We start from the raw sequence: 14,207 nt of genomic DNA, 5'->3' as shown, positions 1-14,207 counted from the left end.
GGGTCTGTCCATCACATGTAGCTCTGGTAGGGATAGGTTTCCAGCTTTCTTGTAACTGGCTTCTTTCATATGCTCATCTTGATGCTTATCATTCGCAGATCCTATTCTCCTGCCCCAGGATCCAGTCTTGTCAATCAAATAAACTTTAAATCAATTAATAAAGTTTCTGTTAGCCAAATAAACCAACAGTAATTTCTTAGGAGCTCATCAATGACTTGATTACCCAAAAACAAAGGATTGTTTTTAGAACGAAGGGCCATTTCTTGTTTGCTGAAGGATCCTATTTTTATATTTATCTTGCACATTCTAGTTTTCAGACCTGTGAGACCAGTGACATTGTAGTTTGGGGATCTCTGAGACCAATGGCTACTTACTAATTCACATAAAACTGCCTACCACCGCCCAAGGACAGTGGCAGCCTCTGGTGGGGGGAATGGGACATAGGAAGGGTAAGGCCAGACAGATCTTTGAATCTGGCCTCTGCTCTGGGGAACTTGGGGCTGCTGATGCCTTTAATATCCGCTCTCTACGGTCTCATCTCTGTGGAGATGGCTGGTCTGATTGTAGCTCAATAAACTGGTGCTATAGGCCTGGGTGGGGTGTGTGTGTGTGTGATCTGTATCCCTGCTTATTCTGCTTGGGAGCCCTGTGATGGCTGTAGGGAGAGAGGGGAGCTGGCAGGTAACTCAGTCTGCTCTGCTAGGAGTCCAGGACGTTTATGATCTCTTATGACCCTAGGGAGTTTATGATTTCAGGCATATGACACTCAACACGGCTGGCTAACTGTTCACACAGCGGGGGAGACTTAATAGGTGTGAACACTGCCATATGCATGCCCGGTGATTTACACACCACCATCCAGGCAAGACTGACCACCACCTTTAGGGCAGATAGAACGCAAGGCTTCCTAGAATTTGATTCCTGGGCACGTGATTATTAAAGAAGAGCCCACGGGAAACAGATGGAGAGGAAGAGGGAGAGGGCATGGAGAAGGGGACATGGGTGGCCAGGAGGTGCGATTTCAGGTCAAGACCCACGGAAGGCAGCTTTCATGTGTCTTTGCACCGGGACCTTGTAGGGTATCTTTGACTTTACATGGCTGCAAGAACACTGGACTTTTGCTCCACCACATCTGCTCACTGCATAAACTCCCCAATCCTACACCTCCCCAAGTGAGTTACAGGTTAGTTCAGGACATCCAACGATAGCAGAGACAAAAGCCCCCAAAGGCAGCCAGACAGAGAGAAATGGACTAAAGGATCCAAAGAGAATGAGACAGGATCTATCCATGTCTACCTCAGGAAGTTAAGAAGATCTCCATTTTAAAGAGCAAGGCACTCTGGCAGAACTTTCTGCTATACCAGAGACCCCACTGGTAGGGATCTCCAGCACACCCTCCCCTCAGCTCCATATCCCAGCCCACAACTCCAGCAGAACACTCCTGATTTATAAGAGGCCACACCAATGATAGGCTCCCCGACCCTCAATAGCACCCCCACCTCTCAGCTCCATATCCCAGCCCACAACTCCAGCAGAACACTCCTGATTTATAAGAGGCCACACCAATGATAGGACCCCCGACCCTCAATAGCACCCCCACCTCTCAGCTCCATATTCCAGCCCACAACTCCAGCAGAAGGTTCTGACTCTACAGGAGGCTATGCCAGTACCAGAAGCTCCAGACACCTGGAACCCCAGAGATCATGCCAGTTCCCAGAACCCCAGAAGCCCAGAGGCAACTTGAGCACCCCAGATCCCAGAGATCATGCAGGCCACCAAAACCCCAGCAGAGACACAATGCTGGATCTGAAGATTCGCTGGTCACTACAACCGCTCAGGTCGTAAGATCAGAGAGGAAACAGAGAGCAAGGGAAAAGACATCCAGAAAAAAACACCCAACAATGATAGACCCAGAAATTGGCACCTAAACCTTAAAGCAGCAGGTAAAGAGGATGGAGGTGAACCACAGCCAAGGGCAGCAGTGACTGTAGTTTGCTTCACATGGTTCTACCATTCTAGGGCTGCCTGGTGCTGCTGTCTGAGGACCAACTGCCAAACCATTGACTTGCCTCCTTTCTTTTCTCCCATTAAGTCGTTCATGTTTGTAATCCCAGAAATCAGACTGCAGGACAATCAGGGACAATTCAAAGCCTGCCTAGATATTCAGTGTAGTAAGTTCCAGACTGATAAGGGTTAGATATAGAAACCCTGCCTCATAAAAAGTGTTCCCTTTGCTTTAAAAAGTAATAAATTTCTATAAGAAGAAGTAATAAACTCTTTATCTACATTATGGGTAAACAATGATGAAAGAAGCTGGATTCTGTTCATTCCACATGTCGGGTGTGGTAGTGTAAAGCCTGTGACTGTGGAGATGGAGGTGTGAGGACCAGAAACTCAAGGTCAGGGCTGGACAAATGGCAGAGTGCTTGAATGAAATGCACTTGCTGTTCTTCCAGAGGACCAGGGTTCACTTTTCAGTGCTGGTATCAGACAGCTCGCAACTGCCTGTGATTCCAGTGCCAGGGGATCTCATGCCCCCTTTTGGCCTCTGTGAGCACCAAGTACACACCAGATACACAGATGCATATGTAGGCGAAACACCCATATCCATTAAATCTTTTTTTAAAGGGAAAAAACTTAAGGTCATTCTTGACTATATAAACAGTTAAAGATTAGCCTAAAATCATATGTGATCTCTCTCTCTCTCTCTCTCTCTCTCTCACACACACACACACACACACACACACACACACACACACCTTGTTTGTCAGGCTCCTGCAGACATGAAGAGAGATGGAAACATACACACTGAATGACTTGGCAGGAGGTACCCGATCCTTCCGAAGGACGAAGGAAGCCATCCAACTTGACCATGGCAACAAAAGCTTCTGAGGCTTTCACAGTTCTGGAGTCTGGGCTGCTCAGCTCAATGGCACCCTGAACCTACTTGGCTCATCCACAGGACATCCCTTTGAGGACCACTCAAACATGTAAACATGAGGTGCCAATTGTCAGAAGAAGCTGATGGGATGAGGGCGGGACCCCATCGTGCTTCCTGCAGCAGTCTGTTGGATGCTCCTCCAAGGTTCTCTGTGAGCCTGTGCTGTTACCTTTGAAACAAGGTCTTGAAAGTGTTGACCTAGCTTTGCAGTTCCTTTTGACGGAGATGCTCTTCATGCGTCCTATACTAACTGCTACCCAGCTTCGATTTAGCCAGCTCAGGTGTGTCTGCTGGAAGTGCCACTATGTGCAGGGTGAGGCCGTCAAGCACACACGTGCTCCTGTGCTACCCTGCCCCCAGCATCCTCTGCTGCTGTCACTTTACGGTTTTAGAAATGTAGGTCGCTGCATGCTATCCCTATTGTTCCTCCAGGAGCTCTTTGGAGGTAGAGGTGATATCATCACCTGTCTCTGCTCCTGGGCACAGACAGTGTCCGACATAAAGTGACTTCTGAATGGGGTGCCACTTGGCTCCCAATCCTCTGATTCCGAAGCACACCCCTTTGCCTTTGAATCCGCAGCCAGAGCCAGCTCTTTTTATTAATTCAAGATCTCATAAATGGCTAATAATCTCTGCTTGCCTTTCCCGGAAATTGCTGGCCTTGGCAGGAGCAGGTAAACATGTGCGGATAACATCTCCCCTCCCACTCTCCTGCCCTCCCTGGTGCCTATTGCTATTCATTTTCTTCCTGGAGACACTAGACACCAACTTTCCCCACTCCCCTCGAGAGATGATGACATCCTAAAGCAAAGGCTTCAGAGTTGGCCCACAATTTAAAGTTCACTCCGGATAAGGAATCTGGCGGATGGCACTATTTGGGGCATTACAAAGTGATGAAACTGGCGCCAGGCCATTCCCTGGAGGTCTGGATGTGCTGCTACAGGCCTTGCATACACCCTCTGCACAGGGCGCAGTTGAGAATACCAGAAGCTCTCATGAGGAGCTGGGCCTTCCATTCACTTAGCATTTGCTCAGGAGGCCCCAGGCAACTGCAGGTTCAGTTGCACAAGGAGGCCCGTGGGAGTCAGTATAGCTTTCACTCATTCTGTGATCTAAATGGAACACCCTAGGTTTGGAAGGTCAAAATCCAGTCTTGTGTATGCTTAAAGGACTTAGCTGACAAAGCTTACTTCAAAGGTTCTCGTTAGTGTGGTGGATCCCCGTGATCCACCCAACCCTGTGATCCAGGAAACAGTGCGTCTACAATGAGAGGTTGACCTGTTAGATACTAAGCATGTTTTCTACCAGGCCCTCTTCCCAGGTGCCGGAGTAAGAACCAGACATGGAAGGCTGGCTGGCATCTTGTTGACCATGTGGAGTGTTGATTTCCAGGACTTGAGAGGCTTTGGTGGAAAGGTCAGGAGTAACTACTACCCTACAGGGTGAGCCTTGTGGAATGTTGTCAAATATAAACGTGGTGACACTGGTCTCTCTTATGGCTCTAACTCACAATCCACCATGGGACTGGCTCTCCAGATGTTAGTGGCAACATTGTAGTAGCAAGACCAACTGCCAAACATCTACAACCTGCCAGGTGCTTTTTTACTTTCATCCCCTAACCGCCAAGCATATGGGAATTATGGTCTAGAGCTCAGGATTCTGAAGATGCAGGGAGCATCTCCTTGCTATATATCTACTGGATGGGCAGGGTAAAGGGGATTGGGGGAGGTGCTAGAGTCACGCAGCAGTGTTTCGATGCCTCCTCTGATGTGAAAAAGCTCTTCTCCAATCCCTCTTCTCCTCTGTGTATTCTAAGAATCCAACATGAGCACTTCACAGCAGATGGTGGTTAAAGTCTGGGGCTGCTTCTCTTCTTCCTGTTTCTTAATCTCATTTTTATTACTGAGGGCAAGCCTGGGAAACAAAGGTAGATCTCTTTGGCTACCCGGCAGCAATCTTTCTTCTGTACCATAGTGCCTTGTAGGGACCAGGGGACGGGAGGAAGCCAAGAGAGTCTGCCTTCTATTTCTCTAGCTGTCTTCCACGTGTCTCTCCATCACTCCCGGTGCCCTTGACAATGACCTGCCTTGTTGATATCAAATACTTTCAAAAGACCTTTGTGTCTGCCAAGAGTATTTGGAGACTATGGCATTTAATGAGCAAGTCTTGAGGTTCTGTATGCTGAAGGGAAAAAGAATGGATGTTTCCAGAGGTACGAAGTCGAAGGGAGGCACTCAGCCTTCTTTTCATTGGAGTCAAGGAACATCTGGGCACATGGACACTTTTCTATGTCCAATCTTTCTAGTCAATGATGGAGGCAGAGGTTACTTGATAAGTAAAAATGAAGCCTATTTCCCAGTCCCTTCTTGTCCCTAGAGTTCTGGCTCCTGAGTGTACCGGCACAAAATAAAGGCAATGCAGATATCAAAGAATATTTACCAGTTTATTGTTAAACTTACTGAACCAAAGTTCCAGCGTAGCACAGGTAGCGAGGAACAAAAAGGACGAGCCGCCTCTCCGCGCACCCTTTTATTGGCATGGATTTGCCTGAGGCAAACCCCGCCCTCTAAAGGGAGCTGATTTAACCCCTTTATCTCCCCCTTTTGTCTAAATAAGACACAACTAAACCAAATATAACTATAACAATAATAACAAATGATAAATATAACAAACAATATTGAGAGCAAAAGTTTTGCTAAAGAGTAACTACAATTAAATAATCTTCAACTCCATCAAAGATCTGAGAAGGGAGTAAATATTACTTAACAAAAAAGAGATATCCAAAATGTGCAACAAATGACAGAGACAACTGACTGCCTGGGCAATCACCCAAAATCTCGTTTGCAATGTTGAGTCAACCAACTTTGGCTAAGGCCTAACATAACTGACATACCATTCTCAAATGTAAGGAACTTTCTTAGGATTATCCTACCCTGTCTTGGCAAGATAAGACAATCCTGTTTATATCTTAGTCAGTAGTTGAGGTATGGGTTTTTCTTAACCCAAAGGCCAGTTCTGCCAGGAAGACAAGCTCCCAGTGGAGTGTCTTTGGTGCTCAACGTTCTCTCGGGAGTAGAGTGGTGTTGCCAGGAGTAAATTGTGTCTCAATGGCACATAATTCTAGGTTAGATTAAAGGCCATTTTCTACAGCTCTTCAAAGAGGCTGAAGATTATACTATCTATACTGAAAATAATCTCTATGTATCTAAAAGACCTGATTAACCTAAAAATAATATGACAAACATATAATTCTCAATACCTATATAATTTGAAAACTAAGGGAATAAACAATTGTGCAATGTATGAAGACAATGATCTTCACTTGTAAACAATGTCATTACTTATCAAATGTAAACAATGTTATTACATAAATAGGACCAGAGGTAGAAATGTACATTGTGATATGATAGATGTATCCATACAATATAAGCATACTCTTATACCAAAATAGAGGTAGGAACACTCACATTCAATATTCAATATATCAATATACAAGAAACAGTACCAACATAATTTTCTAAAAACAGTAAGTCACAAATACCAATCATCCCATCAACCCAGTTAATCCCCCTCTTTTTTTTTTTATATATATATCCCTAATTCCATACAATATCTCCCCATCCCCTCACCCCTAAACCAACCAGTAAAAGATGTCCCTAACCCTGTGGGCAAACTCTGTTGGGAGAGGGGACGTCGTCCTCTTAGATTGCTTCTAGCTGACATGGGGGCGACGTTCTTCTTAGGGGCCCCTGTGAAAGCAAACGATGGTAAAATTCCCAAATTAACCTTTGACTTAAGAAGACTATAACTAGTCTCTGTGTGTTTCGAGAAGGTCCGGCCAGAGCGTTGTCAAAAATGTGCATCATATGAAATTGTCTCTTGCAATTGGTACCAAAAAACAGATCCAAAATTAGTGCTTAAAAAAAAAAAAATTCATGACGTCATAAAAACCAGATTGAGTTGATGTTGTGGGGCCCCATCTTCATCCTGGAAACTTCAAAAATTACTGTAGGAAAATATGTTGCTTGTTATGGGAAATTTAAACATTAACAACAAGGACTTATACTGACATATAAAGAAAGACACAGATGTGAGGGAAGGCAAAGAAAGTTTATCAAGTATAAAATTATTCTTATTCTGTCCCATTTAATGGCTCCTGACCTGAGACAGAAACTTTGAAATATCTCTTATCAACAGGCTTGGAATTGAAGAAGGACTGAGCCATAGTCCAACTCCAAAACCAGCTCTACACATTTATAAAGAAGTGTTCAATAAAACATATAAATATATATAAATATATATAAAACCAATACTTACGATACGTATAGAATTTTATTGTTGATGTTTAATGGATCGTATCTATTTTCCATCCATCAGTAATTAAATATTCAGGGTCCCTCAAATTCTTTGAAGATGAATATTTTCCTGTGGAGATAAGAAAAGAACCCTGCCCCCATCCTATTAGTAATCCTTACCATCTGTATGTCGGTCATCCTTGTGAATGAATTGTTATTTATCTTTTCCAAGTGACTTCTCTTCCTCAAACCGAACCTTTATTAATTTTGACGGTATCCATAATTTTTACTCACCTGTGGAGATAAGAGCAAAACCCCTTCCCCAACGCAGCACATCTCCTGGCTTCCATTGTGAGGTTAGTACATCCTTGAAATAAACTGGTTGATTTAGTTCAGCAGACTTTTCCATTATCCAATGTCTTTCTGCAGCCGTCGTTCCCTTCTCGTTAGCGTTGAGAAAATTTAAGGTTAACAAAGCATTATGTAACCTATTTCTAGGGGTGTTTTCCACCCCTTTTTGTTTGTTCAACATATCCTTTATAGTTCGATTTGATCTTTCTATGACTGCTTGACCTGTAGGATTGTATGGTATACCTGTAACATGCTTGATATTGTAATGATCAAAAAACCGTTTCATCTTCCTAGAGACATAAGCAGGACCATTATCTGTCTTTATTTGTGTAGGTATACCCATGATAGCCATGACTTCTAATAAATGAGTGATTACTGAATCAGCTTTTTCTGAACTCTAAAGGGAGCTGATTTAACCCCTTTACCTGAGGGTCCATCAGCACCCCACTCCTGTCTAGCAAAGCCACAGGATATGTTCGGGAGCAAGGGAGAAGGTGAGCACATTCCGTCTGTTCAGGTCTCTGATTAATGCATACATCCTGAGGAGCTACTAGGCTCAACCCACTTCCTTGGCTGTGTGCGAATGAAGCAGCTGGAGGTGACCCAGATATAGCAACGGTGTGTTAGTTAAAGTTCTTCTGGTTTCGGGTCACAGAAATCCATTCCAGAAATGTACCTCACCTGGGGAGGACGTCTTACATAAAGCTTTAGGGCCACCTCCTCACATCAAAGGGTCCAAGGGCATCTGAGAAGCTAGAAAATGGGGAGCCCCAGGGTGAGACCTTCACCTTTCTGCTTTGCTCTGTGTTCTTTCCTCCCGAGAACCAGCGCTCCCTGCCGCACCTTTTTGGAAACACGTGCTCATGGGCCAGCTCAGCCACGAGGAACATTCCTGAATGTAAATATCAGGAATCCATCCATCCTCTCCTTGGCCTCATCTGGGCAGAATCCTTACTCCAGATCATATGCAAGAAATTGCGCTTAGATATTTTAAGAATCAGAATAAATCCTAGGTAAGCATATGGAGATGCATATTAAACCCCAAGCAAAGGAGCTGTATAAAATCATATTCTTAACAGCATTAGAGGCTTATGATTGTGTCTATGGCTAAAGAGGAGCGGTGAGGCTGTAGGGTGTGAGCTTATTATGGTAAACAAGTTTTTAATTGCTGATAGTAAGAATTATTACTATAATAAAAATAGACATCTGTACTATGTCAGAAACCAGGACCACTGTGGATGTACATTCTTAATGCTAATAATTGGCATTTCTACCATATCAGAACTCAAGGCTACAATAGGTGAACATTCTCATTTTTGAGGTCAAGAAGTTGAGATAAAAGGAGCTATTATTTTTTCTAGTAAGTAGTAGGGTAAGACTTCTAGGCCACACTGTGTCAACCCTGCTGCGTCCCACGTTGTAAAGGTGACCAAAGAGGGAGAATTTAAAAATTCTGCATGTGGCCAAGGTTCAGGATTCCGAACATCTTCCAGGAGACCTCCGAAGCCATGTATTCTGAAAGGAAACAGCGACCCAGTGCCTCCCTAGGTCTGAACCCAGAAGGAAGTGCGAAGGCTTCGTCCTCTTTCCTCTGAGTTCAAGGATGGTTGGTGCAGCTGTGTGTAGAATGCGGTCCTCCCATCCTAACAGCTCTTAGCATCTCTGTTAGAGCTTCTGCTAGTCCTGGCTGGAGACCCCAGAAGCATGCCTGTCGACTGTTGAAGGTGTATCCAGTGGTATCATCACCCTGAGACCGCGTCCACTCCCTTCTTATTTCCCTGCCATCTGTGCCGCTCTGCCCCAACTGCACATGATTTCATGTTCTGTGGGTTGCTAGATAACGGAGTGTAGAGAGCTGAGAGAGTGAGTCTGTCTGTGCAGCTGTGAGGAGTTGCCATCCATACTGGGGTGAGACTTTGACGATTTGGGGTCCACCCACAATACTATTAAGTAATCCTCTCACCATGCTCTAAAGTTACCCCTCACCCCTGCTCTGTAAGGAACCCCTCACCCCTGCTCTCTGAGGAGCCCCCACCCTGCTCTGTAAGGAACCCCCACCCTGCTCTGTAAGGAACCCTCACCCCTGCTCTCTGAGGAGCCCCCACCCTGCTCTGTAAGGAACCCTCACCCCTGCTCTCTGAGGAGCCCCCACCCTGCTCTGTAAGGAACCCTCACCCTGCTCTGTAAGGAACCCCCACCCTGCTCTGTAAGGAACCCTCACCCTGCTCTGTAAGGAACCCTCACCCCTGCTCTGTAAGGAGCCCTTACCCCTGCTCTGTAAGGAACCCCTCACCCCTGCTCTGTAAGGAGCCCTGACCCCTGCTCTGTAAGGAACCCTCACCCCTGCTCTATAAGGAACCCCTCACCCATGCTCTGTAAGGAACCCTCACCCCTGCTCTGTAAGGAACCCTCACCCCTGCTCTCTGAGGAACCCCTCACCCATGCTCTGTAAGGAACCCCCACCCTGCTCTGTAAGGAACCCCCACCCTGCTCTGTAAGGAACCCTCACCCTGCTCTGTAAGGAACCCTCACCCCTGCTCTCTGAGGAGCCCCCACCCTGCTCTGTAAGGAACCCTCACCCCTGCTCTGTAAGGAACCCTCACCCCTGCTCTGTAAGGAACCCTCACCCTGCTCTGTAAGGAACCCTCACCCTGCTCTGTAAGGAACCCTCACCCCTCCTCTGTAAGGAACCCTCACCCTGCTCTGTAAGGAACCCTCACCCCTGCTCTCTGAGGAGCCCCCACCCTGCTCTGTAAGGATCCCTCACCCCTGCTCTCTGAGGAACCCTCACCCTGCTCTGTAAGGAACCCCCACCCTGCTCTGTAAGGAACCCTCACCCCTGCTCTCTGAGGAGCCCCCACCCTGCTCTGTAAGGATCCCTCACCCCTGCTCTCTGAGGAACCCTCACCCTGCTCTGTAAGGAACCCTCACCCTGCTCTGTAAGGAACCCCCACCCTGCTCTGTAAGGAACCCTCACCCTGCTCTGTAAGGAACCCTCACCCCTGCTCTCAGAGGAGCCCCCACCCTGCTCTGTAAGGAGCCCCCACCCTGCTCTGTAAGGAACCCCCACCCTGCTCTGTAAGGAACCCTCACCCTGCTCTGTAAGGAACCCTCACCCCTGCTCTCTGAGGAGCCCCCACCCTACTCTCTGAGGAGCCCCCACCCTGCTCTGTAAGGAAACCTCACCCCTGCTCTCTGAGGAGCCCCCACCCTGCTCTGTAAGGAACCCCCACCCTGCTCTGTAAGGAGCCCTCACCCCTGCTCTGTAAGGAGCCCTTACCCCTGCTCTGTAAGGAACCCTCACCCCTGCTCTCTGAGGAGCCCCCACCCTGCTCTGTAAGGAACCCTCACCCCTGCTCTGTAAGGAACCCTCACCCTGCTCTGTAAGGAACCCTCACCCTGCTCTGTAAGGAACCCTCACCCCTGCTCTCTGAGGAGCCCCCACCCTGCTCTGTAAGGAACCCTCACCCTGCTCTGTAAGGAACCCTCACCCTGCTCTGTAAGGAACCCTCACCCCTGCTCTCTGAGGAGCCCCCACCCTGCTCTGTAAGGAACCCCCACCCTGCTCTGTAAGGAGCCCTCACCCCTGCTGTAAGGAACCCTCACCCTGCTCTGTAAGGAACCCTCACCCCTGCTCTCTGAGGAGCCCCCACCCTACTCTCTGAGGAGCCCCCACCCTGCTCTGTAAGGAAACCTCACCCCTGCTCTCTGAGGAGCCCCCACCCTGCTCTGTAAGGAACCCCCACCCTGCTCTGTAAGGAGCCCTTACCCCTGCTTGTAAGGAGCCCTTACCCCTGCTCTGTAAGGAACCCTCACCCCTGCTCTCTGAGTAGCCCCCACCCTGCTCTGTAAGGAACCCTCACCCCTGCTCTGTAAGGAACCCTCACCCTGCTCTGTAAGGAACCCTCACCCTGCTCTGTAAGGAACCCTCACCCTGCTCTGTAAGGAACCCTCACCCTGCTCTGTAAGGAACCCTCACCCCTGCTCTCTGAGGAGCCCCCACCCTGCTCTGTAAGGATCCCTCACCCCTGCTCTCTGAGGAACCCTCACCCTGCTCTGTAAGGAACCCCCACCCTGCTCTGTAAGGAACCCTCACCCCTGCTCTCTGAGGAGCCCCCACCCTGCTCTGTAAGGATCCCTCACCCCTGCTCTCTGAGGAACCCTCACCCTGGTCTGTAAGGAACCCTCACCCTGCTCTGTAAGGAACCCCCACCCTGCTCTGTAAGGAACCCTCACCCTGCTCTGTAAGGAACCCTCACCCCTGCTCTCTGAGGAGCCCCCACCCTGCTCTGTAAGGAGCCCCCACCCTGCTCTGTAAGGAACCCCCACCCTGCTCTGTAAGGAACCCTCACCCTGCTCTGTAAGGAACCCTCACCCCTGCTCTCTGAGGAGCCCCCACCCTACTCTCTGAGGAGCCCCCACCCTGCTCTGTAAGGAAACCTCACCCCTGCTCTCTGAGGAGCCCCCACCCTGCTCTGTAAGGAACCCCCACCCTGCTCTGTAAGGAGCCCTCACCCCTGCTCTGTAAGGAGCCCTTACCCCTGCTCTGTAAGGAACCCTCACCCCTGCTCTCTGAGGAGCCCCCACCCTGCTCTGTAAGGAACCCTCACCCCTGCTCTGTAAGGAACCCTCACCCTGCTCTGTAAGGAACCCTCACCCTGCTCTGTAAGGAACCCTCACCCCTGCTCTCTGAGGAGCCCCCACCCTGCTCTGTAAGGAACCCTCACCCTGCTCTGTAAGGAACCCTCACCCTGCTCTGTAAGGAACCCTCACCCCTGCTCTCTGAGGAGCCCCCACCCTGCTCTGTAAGGAACCCCCACCCTGCTCTGTAAGGAGCCCTCACCCCTGCTCTGTAAGGAACCCTCACCCTGCTCTGTAAGGAACCCTCACCCCTGCTCTCTGAGGAGCCCCCACCCTACTCTCTGAGGAGCCCCCACCCTGCTCTGTAAGGAAACCTCACCCCTGCTCTCTGAGGAGCCCCCACCCTGCTCTGTAAGGAACCCCCACCCTGCTCTGTAAGGAGCCCTTACCCCTGCTTGTAAGGAGCCCTTACCCCTGCTCTGTAAGGAACCCTCACCCCTGCTCTCTGAGGAGCCCCCACCCTGCTCTGTAAGGAACCCTCACCCCTGCTCTGTAAGGAACCTTCACCCTGCTCTGTAAGGAACCCTCACCCTGCTCTGTAAGGAACCCTCACCCTGCTCTGTAAGGAACCCTCACCCCTGCTCTCTGAGGAGCCCCCACCCTGCTCTGTAAGGAACCCTCACCCTGCTCTGTAAGGAACCCTCACCCTGCTCTGTAAGGAACCCTCACCCCTGCTCTCTGAGGAGCCCCCACCCTGCTCTCTGAGGAGCCCCCACCCTGCTCTGTAAGGAACCCCCACCCTGCTCTGTAAGGAGCCCTCACCCCTGCTCTGTAAGGAACCCTCACCCGGCTCTGTAAGGAACCCTCACCCTGCTCTGTAAGGAACCCTCACCCCTGCTCTCTGAGGAGCCCCCACCCTGCTCTGTAAGGAACCCTCACCCCTGCTCTCTGAGGAGCCCTCACCCCTGCTCTCTGAGGAGCCCCACCCTGCTCTGTAAGGAACCCTCACCCCTGCTCTCTGAGGAGCCCTCACCCCTGCTCTCTGAGGAGCCCCCACCCTGCTCTGTGAGGAACCCCGATGAATTCCTTGGTTTCCCACGTTGGACTTCGGTGGGATTGCTCTCTGTTCTGTCAGTGTTACTCTATCTGGGAAAGCAGGTGTTTGTCTTTATTTCCTCAGGGAGAAGTTCATGACACATGGGTCAACTCCATGTCCAGCCTTACAGAATGAACACCCTAGAGAGTGTTGCCAGCAATGAATGTCCCAAACTGTCCAGAGACCTCTGAGCTTCAATTAGCAGAGGTGACTGTGCAATGGAAGGATGGAGACCCCTCCCTGACTCTCAGGACATGAGCCACCACCACATTCTTATTAAATCCTTATTTGGACATTTGCCCACCAACTGGAAAGTCTTCCGGTCCCAAACATCACCCAGTTTTCCTCATTATCAATATGAGCAAATATTATTAAATGAATATAATCAGTTCATCTCTTGTCTCCATCTCAGGGACATCGCATGATTTTCTAACAGAGGGAGGGGTGGCAAGGATGTTTTGCTTTGTGCCAAACACATATTGGAGATAACTTTAATTTTTTGAAAGCCGCAGAAAGAGGATGGAGAGATGGGTCAGGGGTTTAGAGTTCTTAGTGCTTTAGCAGAGGACCCAGGTTTGGTTTCCAGTACCTACGCAGAGACAACCACCTGTAACTTCAGCTCTAGGAAATCTTCTGCCCTCTTCTGGCCTCCACAGTCATCTGCATTCATGTACACACACACACACACACACACACACACACACACACACACACACACACTCACACCCTATGGTAACTTTGGCTTTAGAAGAAGATAGACAGTCTCATATTAGAGCTCTGGACAGATCCCCCAAAGCCTCCAGCGGAATGGCTCTGCTCCTCAGAGAGGAAAATGGGAAGTGCATGGTGCTAACGATGTGTAGATATGCTTTCGGCTGGTTCATTAAACTTGACTTTGAGGCTTATTACTGTTAATATTTACGGTTAGGAATCTGTCCCTCCA

Source organism: Microtus pennsylvanicus, chromosome 6, assembly GCF_037038515.1.
Source record: "Microtus pennsylvanicus isolate mMicPen1 chromosome 6, mMicPen1.hap1, whole genome shotgun sequence".
Classification (NCBI taxonomy): Eukaryota; Metazoa; Chordata; class Mammalia; order Rodentia; family Cricetidae; genus Microtus; species Microtus pennsylvanicus.
This window is presented reverse-complemented; position numbering follows the sequence as displayed.